Below are 8970 nucleotides of genomic sequence, written 5' to 3'. Positions count from 1 at the left end.
GGGAATCTGTTTCTATGGCATCTGCTAGTCTTTGAGAGTTTCCCAGGAGCAATCACCTCGGCTTCTTACAGGCATCCTGTGTCCCAGATCTGAGGTTGTAACCTGGTCAATGTTCTCCTATGTGAGGAGTGGAATTGCTAGGTCATATGGCATTACTCCATTTAACATTTTGAGAAACTTCCAATTTGCTTTCCATTTTATATTCCCACCATCCATGTATGAGGGTTCTGATTTCTCCATCTTCATCAACACTTATTGTTATCTGTCTTTTAAATTTTAGCCACTCTGTGGTTGTGAAGAGGTATCTCAATGTGGTTGAGGTGATTTTTGACAAAGGTGCAAAGGTTATTCAAAGGAGGAAAGATAGCACCCGACCAACTGCATATTCATGTTCAAAAGATGAACCTCAACCCTAACCTCTCATCATAAAGAAAAATTAACTCAAAATGGATTACAGACTAATATATAAAGATTAAAACTATAAAACTTCTGAAAGAAAACAGGGGAACTTTTTTATTACCTAGATCAAGCAAACTTTTCTTAGATATTATATTCAAAAATATAATCCATAAAATACAAAATGAGAAATTGGCCTTTATCAAAATAGGAACTTTTGCTCTTCAAAAGATACTGTTAAGAGAATTAAAAGATGAGTCACAAATTAGGAGGAAAGAGCCACATAACATATATCTAATAAAGGACTTACATCCGTAGTATATCAAAAACTCTCAAAACTTTATAATGAGATGACTAACAGCCCAATAGAAAACGGGCAACAATTTGAACACACACTTGCCAGTGAGGTAAATAAGCACATGAAGGATGCACAATATCATCAGTCATTAGAGAAATGTACATTACAAAAGTACCAAGTTCTAGTGGCGCCACTAGAACACTCGGTGGGAGTGCAATGTGGCGCAGCTACTCTGAAAAACTGGTTGGCAATTTCTTATAAAGTTAAATATATACTTAACACACGACTAGCAGTCTCACTCCTAGGTATCTACCTTAGGGAAATGACAACTTATATTCATACTAAAACCTTTACATGAATGTGTATAGTAGCCTTATTTATAATTGCCAAAATGTGGAAACAATCCAAACGGCCCTCAGTTGGCGAACAGATAAACTATGGCTCATCTGCACAAGGGGTCCCTATTCAGCAATGCAAAGAAACCACCAATAAATACCAAACAATACGGTTGAATTGCAAATGCGTTATGCCAAGTTAAAGAAGACTGAAAAGGCTACATGTTATATGATTCCATTTATGTGACATTGTTAAAAAGGCAAAACCCCCAGCAACAGAAAACAAACAAGCCGTTGCCCACGGTTCTGGGTGTGGTGAGACGTCAACACCAGAGGGAAAGTGGGGAATTTCTGGGGGGTGATGGGACTGTTCTGTGTTTTAACTGTAGCAGTGGTTACACAACTGTATGTGTTTGTCAGTACTGAAAAGAGTGAATTTTATTGTATCTAAATTATACCTCAATACAACTGACTTTTAAAAATTACACCCTGAGGAGTATTAACTAGAAGAAGGAACTAAAAATACATGGACAAACAACAACAACGAAGGTGGAGGAACGTGGTTCTAAGTTAAAATAGTCTAAGGTCCATTTCTACATAAGAGGAGTACAGGGATCTTAATTTACTTTAGAAATTATGTTAAGTTTATCTATTTAAAAATGTAGGGGTAACCTATGAAGGGTAGAAATAAAATACAGGAATCTCTTGCTTAATATCAGTAATCTGTGTTGGTTAGAAATTAGATGTTTTGTGTGAAAATACAGATCGGAAGGAAGTCTGCTTCCCAGACTTTAAAGGGGAAACATGATCAAGTATGATGTGTCAACACAAAACCCCGAACAATTTCCTAAAACATAAATAAAATACAGTGAAACACCTGCACACAAGCAACAGTCTATCATGTTAAGATTTAATACGATGAAAACCACTGCTTCCCTGAAATAGTGTGGTACTGGCGTAAGGACAGACATATAGACCAATGGAATAGAAGAGAGAGCCCAGAAATAAACCCTCACGTATGTGATCAACTGATACTCAACAAGGATGCCGATACCAATTATTGGGGAAAGGACAATCTTTTCAATAAATGGTGCTGAGACAACTGGGAAGCCACAAGCAAAAACAATGAAGTTGGAATCTTACCTTACAGCATACACCAAAATTAGCTCAAATAGATCAGATTCCTAAACATAACATCATTTGCAGCAACATGGATGCTCCTGGAGAATGTCATTCTAAGTGAAGTAAGCCAGAAGGAGAAAGAAAAATACCATATGAGATCGCTCATATATGGAATCTAAAAAACAAAAACAAACAAACAAACAAACAACAACAAAAAAACGTAAATACAGGACAGAAATAAATAGACTCATAGACACAGAATACAGACTTGTGGTTGCCAGGGGGCGGAGGGTGGGAAGGGATAGACTGGGATTTCAAAATTGTAGAATAGATAAACAAGATTATACTGTATAGCACAGGGAATCACAGAGGAAAAAATGTGATAATGAGTGTGTATATGTCCATGTATGACTGAAAAATTGTGCTGAACGCTAGAATTTGACACAACATTGTAAAATGATTATAAATCAATGAAAAATGTTTAAAAAAAAAATAAGAGCTAAAACTATACAACTCTTAGGAAAAGAAGGGGCAAGGACTTTATGACATTGGATTTGGCAATGATTTCTTGGATATGATACCAAAGCACAGACAACAGAAGAAAAACTAAGTTTAAGTTCACTTCATCAAAATTTAAAACACTTCTGCATCAAAGGACACTCAGTGTCAAGAGAGTGAAAAGACAACCCACAGAATGGGAGAAAACATTTGCAAATCATGTATCTGATAAGACAGTAATATTCTGAGAATATAAAGAACTCCTACAATTTAACAATAAAAAAACCTAATCCAAAAATGAGGAAAGGGGGTGGGAAGGAACAGACTGGGATTTCAAATGTAGAACAGATAAACAAGATTATACTGTATGGCACAGGGAAATATATACAAGATCTTTGTGGTAGCTCACAGTGAACAAAAAATGTGACAATGAATATATGTACGTTCAGGTATAACTGAAAAATGGTGCTCTACACTGGAATTTGACACAATATTGTAAAATGACTATAACTCAATAAAAAAATGTAAAAAAAACATGAGGAAAGGATGTGAACAGACATTTCTCCAAAGAAGGTATGTGAACAGTCAATAAGCACATGAAAAAAATGCTTAACATCCCTAGTCATTCGGGAATTGCAAATTCAAACGATAATGCAATACCACTTCAAACCAAGTAGGATGACAAGTATTTAAAAAATACAAAACCAAAACAAAACAGAAAATAAGTGTTGGCAAGGATGTGGAGAAATTGGAACCTTTGGCATTGTTGGTGGGAATGCAACATGGTGCGGCAGCTGTGGAAAACAGTTCGGTAGTTCCTCAAGAAGTTAAACACAGAATTAGCATACGATCCAGCATTCCACTTCTAAGTATATACCCCAAAGAATTGAAAGCAGAAACTCAGATTGACATTTGTACACCAATGTTCACAGCAGCATTTTCCCCAATAGTCAAAAGGTGGAAACAACACAAATGTTCATTAACAGATAAAATGGATAAACAAAATATAATATATACATACAGTGAAATAGTAACCTTAAAAATGAATAAAATTTTGATACATGCTACAACATGGATGAACCTTGGAAACATTATTGTAAGTAAAGTAAGTCAGAGACAAAAGAACAAATACTGTGCGAACCCGCTTAGATCAGGTACATAGAAGAGACCAATTCATAGGTTCAGAAGGTAGATTAAAAGTTACCAGGGGCTGGGGGCCATAGGACAAATAGGGAGTTATTGTTTAATGGGTATAGAGTTTCTGTTTGGGAATGATGAAAAAGTTCTGGAAACGGACGAGGTAATGGTTGCACAACACTGTGATTATACTTGATGCCACTGAGTGTACACTTAAAAATGGTTAAAAGGGTAAGTTTTGCTATGTATATTTTAACACACACAGAAAACAAAACCAAAACCCATGCTTCCTAACCACCAAGCAAATGATACTGCTTTGGCAAACAACAGCTTTGTACGCATTAGCATGAACGGTGATCCCTCTCTTAGCACCAGTAGCATCTGAGGTACACACCCCTTTTGTTGACACGGAGGCACAATTTACAAAGAAGACTTGATTCTGACATCCTACCTATAGCAGTTGGTATCTTAATCTTAAGATATTTCCTGCACTGAGTTTTGTTTAGAACATTCTGCTGAGTTTTAGGAACATAAATATAAATTTTTCTCATATAAATATTGGCCAGAAGATGTTGCAGTGAGAGATAGGTAATTTGTGTGAAGTTCTGGTATTGAAATCCAAGAGAATTCTCCTGGGAAATGTTAAGTGGGAAATGCCTCACGAGGTATGAACTACAGGTCTCCAAAACCAGCAGAAGCAAAACCAAGGATAAAGAAACCAAATCATTAAAATAGAAGGCTGGAAAGGGGGCAAAAGATGCATAAGAAAAAGTAGAGTAAAAGGCAAACACAAGTTAGTTGGTATAAATAAGTCCAAATTGATCAATAATCACAATAAATGTAAACAGACTAATGTTTACCTATTACAAGACAGAGACTTTCATCTTGGGTTTCTTTTATGAGGCTTTTTGATTTTTACAAAAGATATTCCAAAAACATAATGACACAGAAAGACTAACGGTGAAAGAGTATACACCAGGGAAATACTAGTCAAAAGAATGCTAGTATGCATCTAGTATTAGTCTCTTATGTAGCAAAAAATCAACAAACTGACAAGGAGAAACTGGCAAATCAGCAATCATAATGGGAGAGTCCACCTCCTCCAACAATATTTAATGAAGAACTTCAAATGTACCACAAACGAAAAGAACTTTACAGTGCACACCCAAATACTTACTGCCTAACCCTACCAGTAACACTTTTACCCTGTATTTACTTTTTCATGTATCTATCAATCTCTCCATCTTTCTATCCATTTATTAAGCCATCTTATTTTGTATGCATTTCAAAGTAAATTGCAGAATCAATTCCATTTCCCTTAAAGACTTCATTAAAGTTGAAAATCTGATTGCATTTATTCTCTGAAATGAATTTTACATATAATGAAATGTGCAAATCTTAAGTGTATATTTGCTGAGTTTTGACAAATGCATACACCTGTGTAACCTAAACTCCAGGCAAGATGTAGAATGTTAGCATCATTCCATAAAGTTCTCTCATGTCCCTTCAATCGTAGTGGGAGATTTTAACACACTTTTCTCAGAAATGGATGGGTCAAGCAGGGGGAACAAAAAGAGCAATGATCTACAAAATGTGAACAATGCAATGAACAGGCTTGAGCTAATAAACATAGAAAGAATATCCTTCCATTAACAAGGTAAGCATATTCTTTGAAAGCACATAGGGAACATTTATGAGAATGAATCACGTGCTAGGCCTCAAAGAAATATTCCATAAATCCCAAAATATGAGTATCACACAGACTACATTCTCTGACCACAAAGCTAGCAAACCTATCTCGCGTGGTTTGGGAAGATGCTGCCTGGGCATGGAGCCAACCATGGAGGGAAAAGCAGAGTCCGTGGGGAGCTACCGACTCCCAAACCTATCACACGAGTGGCTGGATCCTGCTGGAACCTATTTCTGTTTAGGTCAGTTTTTATTGAGTCTCTGTCATTTGCAACCCAAGGGTCTCAAATAAAAGAGATACCAGGGGAGGCACAGTACAGCTAAATGAGCATCTTGTTATTGTATGAACAATTCTTCACATTTTTAGTTTGCTTAAAGTATAAAGCACATTACTTAATCATCCGTAAAGGAATTTTTTTTATGATGGTCTCTTTACAGATGAGACAACTGAGATTCCAAAAGTTCAGGTGACTCATTCAATATCACAGCCCCAGTGAAGCCCTTCACATGCTTCTGAAAATCTCTGGGTGAACCTCTGTCACTCTAATTCTACTCCATCTGTTTCCTTGTTCCTCTCCTAGACAGTGAGTTCCTCCAGGGCAGGGACTGGGTCTTCCTCATCTTTGTGTCCCTTATGTCTAGCACGGGGCCTGTCAAATAGAAGAGCCACTGATATATATTAGCTGAATGGTTGAAGGAATGAATGACTTGATTCTTAAGTCAAGGAGCAAGATTTAATGTGTGAGTTTGAGAGAACAAAGAGAAAGATACGGCCTTTGTTAGGACTCTTTCAAGTACATGAGACAGAAAACTAATTCAAACCATCGTGAATAAAAGACAGGGATTAAAAAAAAAAAGACAGGGATTTAAGAAAACCATGGAAAGACATGTAGGTGTAACTTTTGCCTTAGGTTCTCAAAAGCATTAAGAACCTCTCCATCTCTCTGAGGACATGTTGGTCTTATTCTCTTGGGCTTGCCATGGAGTGGTGAGCATGACCATCTACAACCTAAAGCTAGCATCTTTACAGTTTATGATCCAAGGAATGAAGAACTGAGCCTTGAACCCAGATGGTCTTGATGCCAGTGCATGTGCTCATAATCAAACGCTTTGGAAACAAACAAGAAACCAGGGTAACCAGAAGAATTGAAAACACTCTATATAATGATTCACAGGGTATGGTAATTAAGAATATGGGCTCTGAAGCAGGCTACCTGGGGATAAATTCCAGCTTTTCCACTTGCTAGATGTGAGACTTTGGGGAAGTCATTTAACTTCTGTGACCTCATCTGTAAAATGGGCACATGTCATTGTCCTCATCTGGACAATAGCACCCATCTGTACTAGTTTGCTAGGGCTGCCGTTATAAAATACCACAATCTGGGTGGCTTAAGCAACAGAAATTTATTTTCTCACAATTCTGGGGGCTGGAAGTCCAAGATCAACGTGTTAGCAAGTTTGGTTTCTTGCGAGGTGCATGTTCCTTGGCTTGTAGGTGGCTGCTTTCTTGCTATTCCCCCATGGTCATCATCTTGTCTCTGTCCTCATCTCCTTTTATAAGGACAGTGGTGATACTGGATTACAGCTCACTTATCTGATCTCATTTTACCTTAAATACCTCTTTAAAGGCCCTCTCTCCAAATAGTCACATTCTGAGGTACTGAAGTTTGAACCTGAACATATGAATTTGGGGGCAAGGGGATGGATACAGTTCAGCCCAAAACACTACCTCTCAGGGTTATCATGAAGATTAAATGAGACAATACTTGTAAAGCAAAGATCAGGGGATCTGGAATCTTGTAAGAACTTAATACCTATTCAGTGTAACTGTACACATACTTTAGACATAAGGGTATCTGGCAAGTTACAAATCTTTCTTTGCTAGGATATTGGCTGGAAGTGCCCTAGGGGCTTCTCTCATCCAGGTGCTCAGTGCAACATCATCCTTGCCTTACACTCTACAGTCCCATCTTGAGCCCACGGCTGTTCTGTTCTGTTCTTCCCACAGAGAGTTCTCAAACTTCCTTTCTGTAACTGCTCCAAGGTGAGTTTTAAAAGTGAGGAGACGTTCTGTCTCAGCTACTCAGAGCTCACAAGAGCCTTTCCAGTATCACTGCTATTTCTACTACTTAGGCGAGCCACTTATTAAAATTTAATGACAATCACTTACAGTTATAAAGCCATTTTCAGTCTACAAAGCGATTTTCTATGCATCCTCTCTCTTAATCCTCATAACATCTGTAGGAAGGAAGTATGTTTTTCTCTATTTTATAAATGAAGAAAACATGGCTGTGAGGAACAGTCCCATCATCGTGGCTCACACAGTTAATCAGTGGCAGAGATGTACCTTAAATTCTGGTCCTTTGGTTCCAATATGTCAGGAGAAGCTCATCTTTTCAGGCATTTTTCTACAGTATAAACAATCCAGTACACCAGCCCTGCTCTCTTTGTGGGGAGAGGTAGGTAAATGATTTAGGACTATTTTGATTGGAAATGACAAAAACCCAATTCAAACTGGTTTAAGCAAAAACTGAATTCATTAGCTCACCTAACAGAACACTCCAGAATCAGTCTTCAGGCATGGATGGATCCAGGTGCTCAAACCATGTCATCAGAACTGTCTCTCTCCATTTCTTAGCTTCTCTCTGTGGTCCTCTTATTCTTAGACAGTCTTTCTGCTTGGGCCCCCTGAGGTTGAAGCTGAAGCCCCAGCTCAACAAACTCAGTAGAAGGAGAAAAACCTCTTTCTGGTAAATGGCAATGAATGCCCTAGATGTCATTCTCAACTATTCAGGTGGGCTTCTGGGCCCACTCCTGAGCCAGTCATTGTGTCTAGAACAATGGCGCATTCTCATTACCCAGAGACTGACCATTTGCCCCTCTCTGGAGAGAAATATGGTGGTGGCGGAGGGTGTCTCACCAAACTCAGGGACTGAGTGAGGGGGAAAGGATTATTTTGAAAGAAAAAATACTGATGTCAGAAGTGGTGTGGGTGGCAGGCAGCTCTCTATGCTGCAGAGCTAGAATTGAGCAACCAGTAAGGAATTGGGGTCCCATCTTAACTCTCAGTTCTTGCTTTGAGAGGGAGGAGTAAGTGGACTTTTGTGATTTTTTTTTCCTGGATGGTATAGCTTGGCTCAGCAGGGTAGAAAAAAAGGTAATAATTCATGGCAGAATAAGGAGAAAAGATGGACTTTCTGGCTCCAGTAACTTATGTTCAGAACAGTACCTAAATCAGGCCCACCGACAGAAAGAGACTTTAAGGTCCTCTTTGAAGATGACCACATGGCTCCCTCCTCTCAGCACTTTCTAGCTCCCCAGGAAGCTGTGAGCTCCAGGAGGACAGGGACCACATCTGTTTCACCCACCACCTTCTTCCAGGGCCTGGCACAGTGTGGTGCTGGCGCAGTGCAGGAGTCTATCACATATTTATTGCATAGTTGAAAAAATGAATGGATCATGTTGATCAGTTGAATATGCAGGAAGGACTCACCC

This window comes from Vicugna pacos, chromosome 17, assembly GCF_048564905.1.
Source record: "Vicugna pacos chromosome 17, VicPac4, whole genome shotgun sequence".
Taxonomy (NCBI): domain Eukaryota; kingdom Metazoa; phylum Chordata; class Mammalia; order Artiodactyla; family Camelidae; genus Vicugna; species Vicugna pacos.
The sequence above is the reverse complement of the archived record's forward strand: the minus strand, read 5'-3'. Positions refer to the sequence as shown.